Here is a 13,717-nt window from a genome sequence, read left to right as displayed (position 1 = left end):
TGGCTTTGTTTTCCTTTTCATCTGTTTTGGCTTTTTTTTGGTAGCAGTTTTGGACTTTTCTGAAGCGTAATGGAAGGGTTTGGTTTTTATGGTTTTGTACTAATATTCAGCCATAAAACAACAGCTTAAACCAAAGTGGTTTTCCTCAGTAGTTTCTGTACCTGTCCGAGCACGCAAGTTGACGTTCACACGATCTCGACTCCCCCCCCACACTGCTGATAAATTATTTTCCCCTCTTCTCCCACCGCGGTCAATACCGGATATTCCTGATTTGGTGCTGCTGGATGAGGGTCACAGAAACTTAGCTTTATCAACCTGCTGTTGAGAGGCCTGCATGCCGATAGCTTTATGTGAAAACCAGGCCTCACGGTGTAGACCTCCCGTCTGGAGGGCTTGCTTATTAAAAACGCAGAGAACAAACATACCACACCTCCTCTCAGCGCCGCCATTTTGAACCAGCATGCTATGAAAACAAATAATCCTGCTCCCTAAATCTGTCCGTTGACTAGTCCTGTTATGTGCTACACATTCAACCAAACCACACACAAAAAGAAACACTGTTCTGCTGCTTCCCAAAAAAAACCAATAAACCACCACCGTGATGATAAAATCCCTGAGACCGCAAGCAGTGTAATCTGTCCGTGTTATCCTCCAGTGTACTTCTTTTCTGTTGTTGAATTATTTTGACTGAATATACCTCAGCAGCACTTAAACATAAGGTTCACCTTTAGGCATTTCTGTGTATAGAACAGTGTAGAATGTATAATTACCGTCTGGCTCGCCATTCTAAGTTCATACCGATGAAACACACATAAAAGGACAACCTACTACTACTACTGCTATTTTCTAGTACTACTATTTATGGGGTATTTCCAGGTTTAATTATTATTTTGAGATCCTTCTTGCCAAAGTAAAAGCCTTTCTCTTTGCAGCTAGGCGGGTGTCTGGCTGCTCATGTTGCTGGTTTCCCCCGTCTTTAAGGCCACAACGGGCCTCGAGGACTCGGTCCTGTTTGTAGTGACTAAAGAGCTGAACATGTGCTCGCAAGATAAACCAGTTGCCATCGGCACCGTAGGATGTTACTGAAATATTTATCTGAATTAGAGAAACGATCTTTTCTTAATTCTATACATATAAATATATATATATAAACACGTGTAAGATATTCATATTTTATATTTGAACCAGTATGTTATCAAGACTGAATGTAGTGTTTATCATGCTTACTCGAAAAAAAAAAAAAAAAAACTCCCCTAAAATCTTTAGCAAATTCTTTTTTTTTTTTTTTTTTTTTTTTTTGAAAACTGATGACCAAAAACTAAGAGAAGAAACGTGAGACCACGCCTCGGTGGTGCGTGAGTCGCTGACACCTGCGAGGTCTTTTCAACAGGAAGTGTTTGTTCAGGCGCTCCTGACTCTGAAGCATCTGATCTTAATCTTTTAATAGATTTTTTTTTTTTTCACTTTTAGTCGTTGTGGACTTGATTTGTTGTGCTGTCTTTAACAATCATTTTAATATTTTTTTTTAAATATTACTTTATGCCTTTAATTGTTTTGTATAGTGTGAGAGGGCAAGATCACTGGCTTTCTTAGTTTGACAAAGAAGATTAACATTATCATTTATGCCTTATTGTTACGTAGAAGACATGAGCATTGTAGCATTGTTTTGTGTGTGTGTGTGTGTGTGTGTGTGAGAGAGAGTGAGCTTGAGCGTTGAGCTCACCTGGTGCATTGTTTTCACTGAAACAAAACCGTGTACTTTGGGCATTTTGGAGCGTGGGATGATTATGTTGCTACCTATGTTTTTAGGTGTGACTCAGACAGGTTGAGGATACCTGTGAGAAAAGCTTTACTAATAATTCCAGCAGGTGGATGCATGTGTGTGTGTGTGTGTGTGAGAGAGAGAGTGTGTCTTATAAAGAGAGAATAGGGAGGGCAGTCTACAAACCATTATGGTGCATTTCCATCTTTCAACGGGTGTTTGAGAGTGATTTTTAAAAACATGTTGAGACATCAGAGTACTTATTTAGTTTTTGTCCTGCGGGGGAGGTCGCTACTGATTAACTAAAGCCTAAAGCAAGCCAGTTCATGGGTCAAAGTCCAGCTTGTGGTCCTAGTTGGACTGTTTAATCTCTACTAATGATCTTATTAACTGTCAACTGACGGTCTTTCTGCCGCTGGTTTTGCTTTGAGTGCTTTGGTTTCACTGCGCGATCCGGAGATGTGATGATGCTCCTGCGGATCAGCCATGAATGGAGTTGTAGTTTGTCAGCCCACCACACTGGTTTGCTGGTTTGCTGGTTTTTAAGGTTGACAAAAGGAAGTGTGCAGCACCAGTTCAGGCAAAAGGAGCTGTTGTATACCTCATTTCTAACTCAAGACTGAGTGAAACCTGCTTTAATCTACTTCTGAAATATATAAAATAAAAATAAAAAAACACAAATAAATACCCACACTTCAGTGGAGAAGCCCGTTCATACCTGTACTTTGTGAAGGGTTGTGGAACATGCCACCACAAGGGGGAGACACAATACATACCAGTACTCATGAATGTCTGCTGTTCTTCTTTCACGATTTGGTGTTTTTATGCTGCACACTGATGTATTTTTCAGCAATGATTTGTTGTAACTTGAGATTTAAGTATATTTTAGTGTATTGTATTCCTTTACTGTCTGTTCAAAGTTACTTTTTTTTTGTGATACGAATAGACGACCCCTCCATGTTTGAACACTTTAAGTTTGACAATCCTTGTTGTTGTTTTGCTCTCTGACCAGGCACTGGTATGTAACATGTCTTCCCACTTGACGGTGCGCTGTCGCACGCCCAGTCTCTCGCTCTCCACGTGGTACCAACGTTAACCAAAGACTTCTAACTTGATTGTATATGAACGACGCCCCCGTCTCGGCTCTTCCCCCGCCTCAACGCTCAAGCATCAATTCCCGGCCGCACGCTCTCACCCGAGTCCTCGATTCATCTGTAAAGAGTTTGCATTTTTAATTGCATGCGAATGTGTATCCGCCCCCCGGAAAACACTCCGGCGTCCTGTTCGGTCGCGGCGGTTTCAGTGCCTGTGGGCGGGGATTAAAGGGAGTGACCAGGGGCTGAGCGGGCTTCTCTGACCGACACGAGCCAATCTGGTGGTGGCTGGGTGATGTTTGTTAATACACACTGAGGGTTTAATCCTGTGCACACTGTACATGCTCAGGACTCTGTATGTGTTGCCTGTCTTGAGCGCTGTTTCTCTCTCTCTCTCGCTCTCGCTCTCGCTCTCTCTCTGACTGTGGTGAATAATGCTGTTCCTGCCTCTCACAGTGTGTCCGTCTCTTTCTCGTCCTCTGTACACTGTATAGTCCAGAACATTTACCCTGTTGTCTCCAGGAATACACATCCTGCGGTCGATTTTGAATCTCACTGCTGTGTCCCTCTTCCCACCTTCTGCTCTCTCCTTTACCATCGTCTCCTCACTACAGACTCTTTATCAGCTGTGACACTATGCATCATGGTCCTTCACTCTGCATGGACTGTGTCCCTTCCGGCTCAGACCTCTGGCCGACGGGCTTCAGTGACACTTTGTTTAATGCTTTACTCCAGGTGAGGTTGTAGGACCTCACAAGCGCTATCCCAAAGCAAAAATCCAAATATTTAACTTTTGACAAATGCAGATACCAAAGATATCTCTCTGTCCTGTGTCTTTCTCTGTTTTTTCTCCCTTCCACCCTGCAGCATGTGTATTATTAAGAGACAAACCCAGCACTGGCTTTAGTCCTAGCCTCAGTAATTCCAAAGCTAGATGTATATTTTGGTATATTTCCGAGAAAAACTTGCGTGGAAAGCGTCTGTTTCTCGTTTGTTTGTTGTAATCTCTTTTTTTCTGTCACAGCATGGAACTAATTGCAGAACTGTCTTACTCTTGGTAGGTTAAAGATATAGTATTTTTGTATGTTTTGGGATTTGTCGTGTGTGTGTGTGTGTGTGTGTGTGTGTGTGTGTGTGTGAGATTATCAGTTCACAGCCTAAGTGACCATGGCTTTCAACAAGGAAAAATGAGAAAAAAAAAAAAAAGGAAACGCCAACCATGTACATATTTCGTCTGTGTATCTCAAAAACTGCATTCTGTAAAACATTTACTACTCGCGTGGAAAGCTTGGGGTCATCTAAAGGAATGTGTCCCCGATTTATTTCCCCTTTTCTTATTCTGCAGTCTTACGATCATTGTCTCTCCAGGACTCTTAGCGTAAAGAGTCCTGGTTTCCATCGTGGACAAATCACTGAGGCACACTGCTCCGATTTGACGACAAGGGGAACAAAAACCGAAACTAAAGAACTGCCTCCAGTCATGGCGGCGTAGAACTGAAAGGTTGTGTAGGAATTTTAAGTATGTGAATCAGGATACATAGTAGATTTTGATGCATTTGTCTGCTGTATTTTTGTTGGTTTTGTTTTTATACACATATAAAAATAATCTTTTACTGTAACTGTACAGTTCTCTTTTGTTGTAAACATCATTAAAACATTTTCCAAGTGTTTTGACATGTGCTTTGACTTTTATTGGCATTCAGTTACACAAGTGAAGCATACTGGTGATATTTTACAGCAGCTGGAAGCCACAACTGTTAGCCACGCTAACAGTGTGGCTGTTGGATATATCTGTTGGATATGGAAATTGCAAAAAGTAAGAGTTTACACTCTGGCAGAAGAGATAACAGTAATTCATTTGACATCTGTGTAATTTGATTTTATAAAATGACATAAAAAAAGCCCATTATGATATATACATAGTGAGGTCATTTGACTTCACTTATCACAACAGAGGAAAAGCAGCAAATTGTCATTTTTGAGAAGCTTTATCCAGAGAATGTTTCTCATTCTTGCTTGATATATTAATAATGAATTGGTCATCAAAATACTTTTCCTATTTGGATGACTTATTCAGCGAAACGTTCCAGATCAAATTATAGCAATGCTGTCTCTGGACCATGCTGGGCTTCAGTGGGGAGACAGAGGAGGTGGAGCGGTGCCACTAGGGACCAGGGACTCAAAGGGATCTGGATCCCTCACCACATCCTGGGCCGACTGTAGAGGAGAGAGACGGAGTTTAAGATCTGTATTGATTAGACCAGCAACTTTACCGCTAACCAAAGTGTAAAGCAGAGGTGATGAACCACCCACATCCTGTTAATAACACACATAATACAATTAGCCTTTTATGAAATGTTATATTTCATAAAAGTGTATTACATGTCTGTGTGTTAGTGGCCCTCTTCCAATATACAACACTGCAGATGACTGTTAGTTTCTGCTCGTTAATAAACAGTAGATTTTGTTTGTAATGAAAGCCGGCAGACTTTTGACCCCCGATGAGTTGGATATGACCAAAATCAAAAGAAACATGTCTAATCTCCAGAAATAGTAAACCATTGTGCATCACAACACTTAAGCTGTTTAAAGAGTGTTTTGAATTTAAATGCACAATGATCACAGTGATGAAAGATGATCATTATTATCATATTGTGTTATTCCAATAATCAATATCAAATAAAATCAGAGCATCTAGGTAAACATTGTAACTTTTGGAGTTGGTCCTTGGTGACTGGATTAGTGGATATTTAGATTTTGGATTATTACATCTGAACATGTCTACTCAGCTTCAGGAGAAACTTGTTCAAATCCAAATCAAGCCATAACATCTTGCAATTTAGTGTCACGCTTCCCTTTAATAGGCCGTTTTCACTGAGGACATGTTGACGTGTCACAGCGGGATAATCACAGGTGTAAGAAATAACACTAATGATGGCTCAATTTCATTTAGCGACTTCAGTTTCAGGGTCCTGGTTTTTTTTCACGCTGGCTCTCTGTCACACTGTCATGACACTGAAATACAACAGAGCCATCGTTAATGTTATTACCTGTGATTTGATGAAAAGTGAACATGTCTGCTGTGGCAATGGCCCGTGTGAGATTTCCAATTGTAATTGTTTGAGATTATTAGTGTTATTTTTACTCTATGCAGAATGATTGAATGTAATAAACATTAGGGAACTTTTGCTTAAAATGTGGGACAAAACATTTGAACTTTTGCAACTAACAAACTTTTTTTTTAAAAGAGCCGTTTCACCCACATGTTTCCTTTGCTTTTGACCTTATCCTACAATTGTAGACATTTTATATTGCTGAACAGTTTTGATTGTAAGAGACCATGTGAGTGAGGAAACAACCTTACCCCAGATTTGTTTTTTTTCTTGGCAGCTTTTTTCTAGAAGAGATCAAATACAACATAATGATTGAATGCTTGGGCGCCAGAACAGGCGAGCATGTGACCTTTAAAAGTTTTACTTACGTTTACTTTTGATAGTTCAAGCTCCTGGTAAGGATCAGTATCCTTTGCTCTCTGAAGCTCCTGGAGAGGAAATGTGAAATTATGAACAACTGCTTTACAGCAGAGCAGCAATGTTAAACATCGTCTGGTCATCAAGTGGTTTGAGAGTTCTCCTTACCTGGTAAATGCAGTTATCTTCCTGTTTAGTCAGGTGCACAAAAAAAAAGGGGAATGCACATATTCAGCAGATACACATGCACTCATGAATAGAAACAGTTTACATCAATAAGTAAACAGTGGAGAAATGGAAAACATAGATACTTACAGGCCGTCCAACAGGTGGGATGTAAAACTACATAGAGAGGAAGAAAAAATTAAACAAGCATTTTATAAATGAATATATCAAAGAACAGGTCGGCACCTCGCTGAATTTTTAAATTGTTTAAATCGCTGATTAAACATAATAGTTTAATCAAAACATAGTCCAATCGTATGCCTTCAAACTAGGCTGTTGGTCGGACAAAAAAAATATTTTGAAGATGTTATGCTCTGCTGTGAGAAATTATAATGGGCATTTTAGTTTTAATATTTTATGACATTGTAAAAATATTTAATCGAATATCCCAAAAATAACTCAGATTAATTGATAAAGACAAAAGATGTTTACATCTGATAAACCAGAAGTTTTAAGGTATTAAATGAATAAATCCTCAGTTATTAAAACTCATCAATTAGCTTTCTGTCAGTCAAAATTGACTGATTGTTATTGTAACCAGTGTGGTGAACCTGAAGCCGGTACTTCCTGTGCTGTAACTCACCTTTTCTCTGAAGAAGAATACCGTGGCAATAATGCAGTAAACAATCAGTATCGAGTCCAGGAAGTAGCAGACGACCGGATCGGTGAAAAGAATCTCTAAAGGAGAGAAATAGTATCGATTTTATTTCTGCGGGGTTTCAATATTTTTTTATTTGTGAGATATTTCATCCACTGAATACATTTCAGAGGAAATGTTTCCACTTTTGTCTGATGGATGTACCATTTGCTTTAGCTTGCAGATCCTTATTTTTAATTTTATTATCAGATAAGACTCCCCAGCAGGAAAATTCCCATCACTGCAGCACAAATACAGCCCGAGGGGGGAAGTGAGTTAAAACAAATGAAGTAAATGGCATTGTAACAAGAGCTTAAAACATTTTATACTTTATAATACCTTGGATTATATTGTTCCACTAATTGTACAAATATTTGCGTGATTAGCCTATATATGTACAGAAGTAAGGAGTGCAACCTTTAGTAGAAATATGCTACTATATACTATATGCTGACTATATCATTGTGTTGTATCAATATTCATGCAAATGCATATGTAGAAACAAGTAGCATGGCGTTTATGTACACATACATAAATGTGGGAATATATGTATGTCTAATGAATGCAAATCTATGTAAATATGTAAAACAAGGATTCTTATATATGATAATATAAATAAAAATGAATATTGTGATGCACTGAATTTTACAATATAAGATACAACACATGAATAATAATAATGTAATACATTAAAATGTAATATAATGCCATCCAATGGAATATTTCTTATATATTAATGATATTATTATTATTTTCACTTGCAGTGGGTAAAATGCATCTATGAACACTTCTTCCACCACTGGGTGTATACGTATATGAATAACAATTTATTAATATAATAATAACAATATTTAACATCTCACAAATATCTCTGGTGTCGGGTAACATGTATCTTAAATGGATCTCAATGAAGAAAAATGAAACACCTTCCATTGGAGTATTTAATATTTGTTCTGGTTTTATTACTTTAACTTGCTTCATGTAAAATGTTTTAAATGCAGTAAGTTTTACTTGGGACATTATTACTGTAAATTAATGTAAGTCATTCAATTCTGACTTCAGAAACTATAATAGTAGGACATAAGGCCACCAGTGTGTGTGTGCGTGTGTTTGTGTGTGTTTGTGTGTATGTGTGTGCGTGTGCGTGTGTTTGTGTGTGTTTGTGTGAATGTGTGTGTGTGTGTGTGTGCGTGTGCGTGTGTTTGTGTGTGTTTGTGTGTGTGTGTAAACTGTAACAAGACATACAGGATATCCATTCTGCAACATGAGATGGAAAATAGCAACATGAGGCACAACATGGGGCATGCGAGAATTGAGTAAGACCCCCTGAAACAGGAAATAAGAAAGTACATATCTGCAGTTCGGTAGATCAAACGTCTTCCTCTCAGTTCGATGGGCTGCTCTGAGGTTTTAGTGAGAACTGTTTATCTCGCTGTGCGGTTGGAACAGAAGTCATGTTTTCAAAACTTCGCCAGTGGTGGTGATTAATTTAAGCTATAATCTTCATCAGATCTTGATCTTCTAAAGTTGCTTCAGGACTTCTTTTAGTCTTACATTATTTAAATACTTCAAAAAGAAAATTAACTTGGGAAGGTTAAGATGAGCAATCCGACTGGTCAAAGTTCTCAAAACGTCACAAAAAAACTTTAAAAAAAACCTTTGTTAATCTTATTATAAATGCTATGATGAAATATTTCAACATTTTGTGAAATAAGCTAACTATGTATTCTTGATACAACTCTCATGTCTATAGGCTAAATATGGAGCTGCAGACACTGCTACTGTAGCTTAGCTTATAGCATACAGGCTGGAAACAGTGTAAACAGTGAGCATGGCTCTGTCCACAGGTAACAAAACCAGCACCTCTTAAACTCACTAATTAAAACACACAGATTTTATTTGACCTGAGGACCGACTAACTGAGCCACGCTAGCTGTTTCCCCTTGTTGTTGTGCACAGTGTTTCTGCTAGGCTACGCTAACCGGCTGCTGTTTATAACTTCAGCGGACAGACAGACAAACAGAGTTGTTTGAAGTTTCAGGGAAATACACTTTAGAAATATGCTTTCTAACAGAGAGTTAGATAATATGATTATTACCACTCTCGTGTCTGAATGTTAAAGATAAAGCATACAGCAGCTGGTTAACTTAACTTGAACATGAACCCAAGTCTCCACTTTTTTTTAGGGCTGCACCATTTCATAAAATAAAGTAGTCAGGATTTGTTGTGAATTTCCCCAAATATTCAGCCTGATATATATATATATATATATATATATATATATATATATATATATATATATATATATATATATATACATATATAGGCCTATATATACTTTATCTCCAGTTGAATGTGAGAGTTTTGTTCTTGAATTGTATGCTTCCTTACAGTAAGCTAGATAAGTGGAGCAGATAGATTTCTCATGTCTGTCCGCTAAATGTGAAGCAGCCAGTTAGCTTAGCATAAAGACTGTAAACAACAAAAGGGGGAAACAAAAAGCCTGACTCTTCCCACCAGCACCTCAGTTTTTGTATGAATTAAACAAATGAGATATGTTATGTAGTGAGGTGCTGGGGTGAATTTGTTACCTTTGGACAGAACCGGCTAATCTCACAAAATTGAATTTCAAACATCAACATGTCATTTGAGGAAACGTTTGTAAAATGATACACAACACATTTAAAATACTTTCATTTTCTGAAATCATTTTGTGGTCTGAATATTTTATTCAGTGTAAAACATCATATAGCTTTAATAAAGAGCTGAAACAGACAGACAGGTAAGATAATCTTTCCACCCTAAAGGTGAAACAAAAGGAGCTCTGTGTCACGGGGTCGAGGACGTTATTTCTTGTAAATATGTGCTGGATTTAATCGCTCTAACCACCTGATCATTTTTTTGTGATTGTTTTTTTTTTTTTACTGGTGAACATAATAAAGTATTTTGACATTTCTCGACATAAAGCAAAATATCATCAGCGAGTAGGAATTGAGAAATGAAGCTATTCTTGTGTTCAAACGGTCAAAGGTTACAGGTAGCCTCTGCAGCTAAGTAGTAACGTATATATATTCATTTTTTTATGGCAGCGACCCTCCTTTACAATATATATGGTGAGTTTTTCTGCTGAGGGAGTTTTGTTTTATCTTCACAAGTTGCTTCGGAGAACTAACAGCCGAAATTCACCTTTAGTGTTTTCGCGCTCAGTCTAGTGTCTGGAGGGAGATTATTTATTCATGCACGCTTTCTTTCATCATGATAAGTCTGACTGAAATGCATGACAAGACTTAAAAGTGTTTTTGGATCATTTTGAACATATTTTTATTCTCAACCCTCCCTTACTACGACATAAAAGGGAAAGTCTGGGAAACATCAAATGCACACAAACTTCTCCTCATGAGAACTTCTCCAGTTAAACCCAAAGGAAAGAAACGCAGTACATTTTTCTGTACTTTATGTTGACAGTGCTGGATTATAGACAGATCTAGATTTATTTACAGCGACATATGATTGTAGGACGCAGTTTATGAAAGGATGAGTAAGAGAAATAAAATAACCAACATCCCTCTGCAGTACATACAATTCAAGAGCAATAAACATAATCTTTATTTAAATGTTTGCTTCATCAATGGATACCATGATTGTGTATAATTGTATTTTATTTCCCAGTGTTCCATAAACAGACACTATTCTCATAACATTAAATGGAAGATGTGATTACTCTCTCATGTCTTAATTTCCTTTACTTGTAACAAAACCTCAAACAGTTACTTTTTCCGTCAGATAATGATGTGTGAAGAAGTTATCTCCTCTAATCTTGTCTGTGTCTCTCAACAGTACAGACATCAGATATTTGCTGCTCGCTATTGGTTTCTCCAAAAAGTGAGTGAACAGGTGGTATAAAGTTATTCACAGGGTGCAGCCTGTTCTCTGTTTCAGAGGAGGCCTGTGTTACGGAAGTTAACAAAGATTTTTGCAGCAGGTTGTGAATACAAAATGCATTAGAGTTTAGTTTCAAACTAATTCACCATCACTCTCTTAAAAACATGACTCTCTTCCAATGCCAGCCAGGTTAGATGGGTGTCCTTCATCCCATATACAAACGTGTCAGCCCAAACTCAATTATAAAGTCAAGAAAATCACTTACCATCAGAGGAAACGGGCACCAGGAGCACAAACAGCACAAACACACTTGTCCTCAGTGCGTCCATGACTCTCCCTCCTCGATCTATTTCTGTCTGTTCTGTAAAAATCACGCTTTTCTTTCTGCCGTTCTCTACAGATTGCTTCTGGTTGCTTCACTTTTCATTTTCCGTGATCAGAGGAAGTGGCGAGACTGACTACCTGCCAATGGACTGAGACGTTGGCTGTGTGAACTTCAAAGCACCGTACAACCTTCAACTGACTGAGTCGTGTTCAACTTTTCCCCCAAATGTGACAAAATCCGTCCTTCCAGGCTAATCTGAACGTCACATCAAACTCCTCTGACTCTGATATTCCTCTAGATTACAACAAGTTTATATATACAATCAGCTCACAATGTATTAAATATACCCACATAGTTATTCCCCCTCTTCAACATGCAGTATAAATCAATTACTAAATGATTGTAACACAGTAATGTATAGTTATAAGCATTTACAAGACACCATTTAAGTGTTTCCTCATGAGTGCTGATACCTTTTTAAACATTTACTATCTTTTCTGGGATGCCTTTTGTGACTGTGGCAATTGCAAAACAAATGTACTAATACATGTTTTATAATATACTGTTCATTATGCAACATTACAGCTGTTTTATGCTGTGTTATCAAGCTTACACTACACATTTTCTTCATATACATTTTGGCTGTTTACGAAAACAAAAGTAAACACACATTAATGTCCTTATATCTGCTTACAGCTACATTATAGCGTCTTGTAATTTTTTTAAATAAACTGGTTATAAATTCTTTATAGGGGGTTAAAATTATTTCTTATCACAATAGCTTGTATTACAAATGATAACATTAGACGTTTTAGAACTTATGTAATAGATGACAAAGTAATCTAACTTCAGGTGAATTTTGTTCCTTTACAACCCTAAACGTTTAGAGGTACATTGCATCAGTTTTACAAGGTACTTGCAGGGATGAACAAACTTTAGAAATGCAGCATTATGTCACAGGCCTGTATCGAAAAATGTGGCAGAAAGACTAAACCACAGGTTATCACGTGGAGAGTAGAAATCAGATTGTGTAAGTCGTAAAGTACAAAAATGCGCCTGTTGGTGAATGATTTGAGAAATATAAAGAGTTCATCGGCAGGCTGCAGAAAGATTGATTTGACATTTGCAGCCGGTTAGAGTCTGTTTAAGTAACTGTAACTGTAAGATAAATTGAGCCTATGATACTTAAATGTTAGTGTGTGTCTGTGTAAAGGAAGAGGTTATCAAAATGAGACCTCTGCACTTTCCAAAGAGTGGTGTCTCAAGTTGCATAATCACACTGATCTGTGACACACTCACAGAGACTATTGAATTTGAGGTAAGTGAAGTCAGGTAAAGTTGCAGGGAGAAGACTTTATTTTGACATTGGCGTGTAAAATGTTCAGGGGCTTCTGTCTGAGGTCTGACCTCTGGGGCCTTTAATTAGACGCCCACATTCAAGGACTGTAAATCAGACAAACCAAGAGGGTATCATTGTCCTGTGAGGGACACAAGGTGACGAAACTAACTTGAAACTAACAGATAAACGATATGGATACAACACATTTCTATTGTATTGCTTGTAGAATTATCAGAATTAAAAATCTTACTTAAAGGAACAGCGTGTAGCATTTAGGGGGATCTATTGACAGAAATGGAATAAAAAATTAATAAAGTATGTTTTCTTTTGCGTATATTTTACTGAAAATGTACCATAGAATGATGGTCCCAGTGTGCAAAATTTCGGGGGGCCGAGACCTCTTGATTGACACTTCAGACCTCCTGAAAGCCTCAATGGCAAAATTTTGGATCTCAAGACAATCTTCAGATGTTTCACTTGGTTGCAATCTTCAACCTCACCGCTAGATGTCACCAAAACCTACACACGACACCTTTAAATACAAATACAATACTTAATACAGCCTATAAAAAGTAAGAGTACCCATTCTAGTAAAGTGACACGTGTGACTGACATTTAATCATGTGTGACATTATTAGATTGTTAAAACTGATGCATCAGTGTGAGCAGTATTTTACTGCTGGTCGAGGTGGAGCTATAGTTTTTATTTCTTCACATATAGGCTACAATTTGTCAGTTTTGTCCCCAGATAAATCTGTTTCTGATTAATGGGTGACAAAATATATAAAAGCAAAGTTCTGATACAGAAATCTATTTTAATTTTCTGGACTTTGAAACTGTTGCTCTTTTGTGAAATATTAGATAATTTTAGCCTCTTTAGGTCTCGAACAATTATCTAAATGACACCATGTGAGATGTTTACAGTGTTTGGCAGAGCTGCTAACAACTACTAAACATCTGAAACGTGACAAAGAAACACAACT

General features: G+C 37.7%; 1 long non-coding RNA gene across 1 annotated transcript; it reads right to left on the bottom strand.

Annotated features, from left to right (window-relative positions):
- Positions 1 to 4,522: 4,522 nt before the first annotated feature.
- LOC142965897 (uncharacterized) lies at positions 4,523 to 6,401 on the bottom strand. The gene is made up of 3 exons (XR_012957815.1): positions 6,338 to 6,401; positions 6,221 to 6,253; positions 4,523 to 5,073 (listed from the first exon to the last, which is right to left on the bottom strand). It is a non-coding gene; the product is annotated as an uncharacterized LOC142965897 (long non-coding RNA).
- Positions 6,402 to 13,717: the final 7,316 nt, after the last annotated feature.

Source organism: Anarhichas minor, unplaced genomic scaffold (assembly GCF_050575085.1).
Source record: "Anarhichas minor isolate MPS153535 unplaced genomic scaffold, ASM5057508v1 ptg000004l, whole genome shotgun sequence".
NCBI lineage: Eukaryota > Metazoa > Chordata > Actinopteri > Perciformes > Anarhichadidae > Anarhichas > Anarhichas minor.
This window is presented reverse-complemented; position numbering and strand designations above follow the sequence as displayed.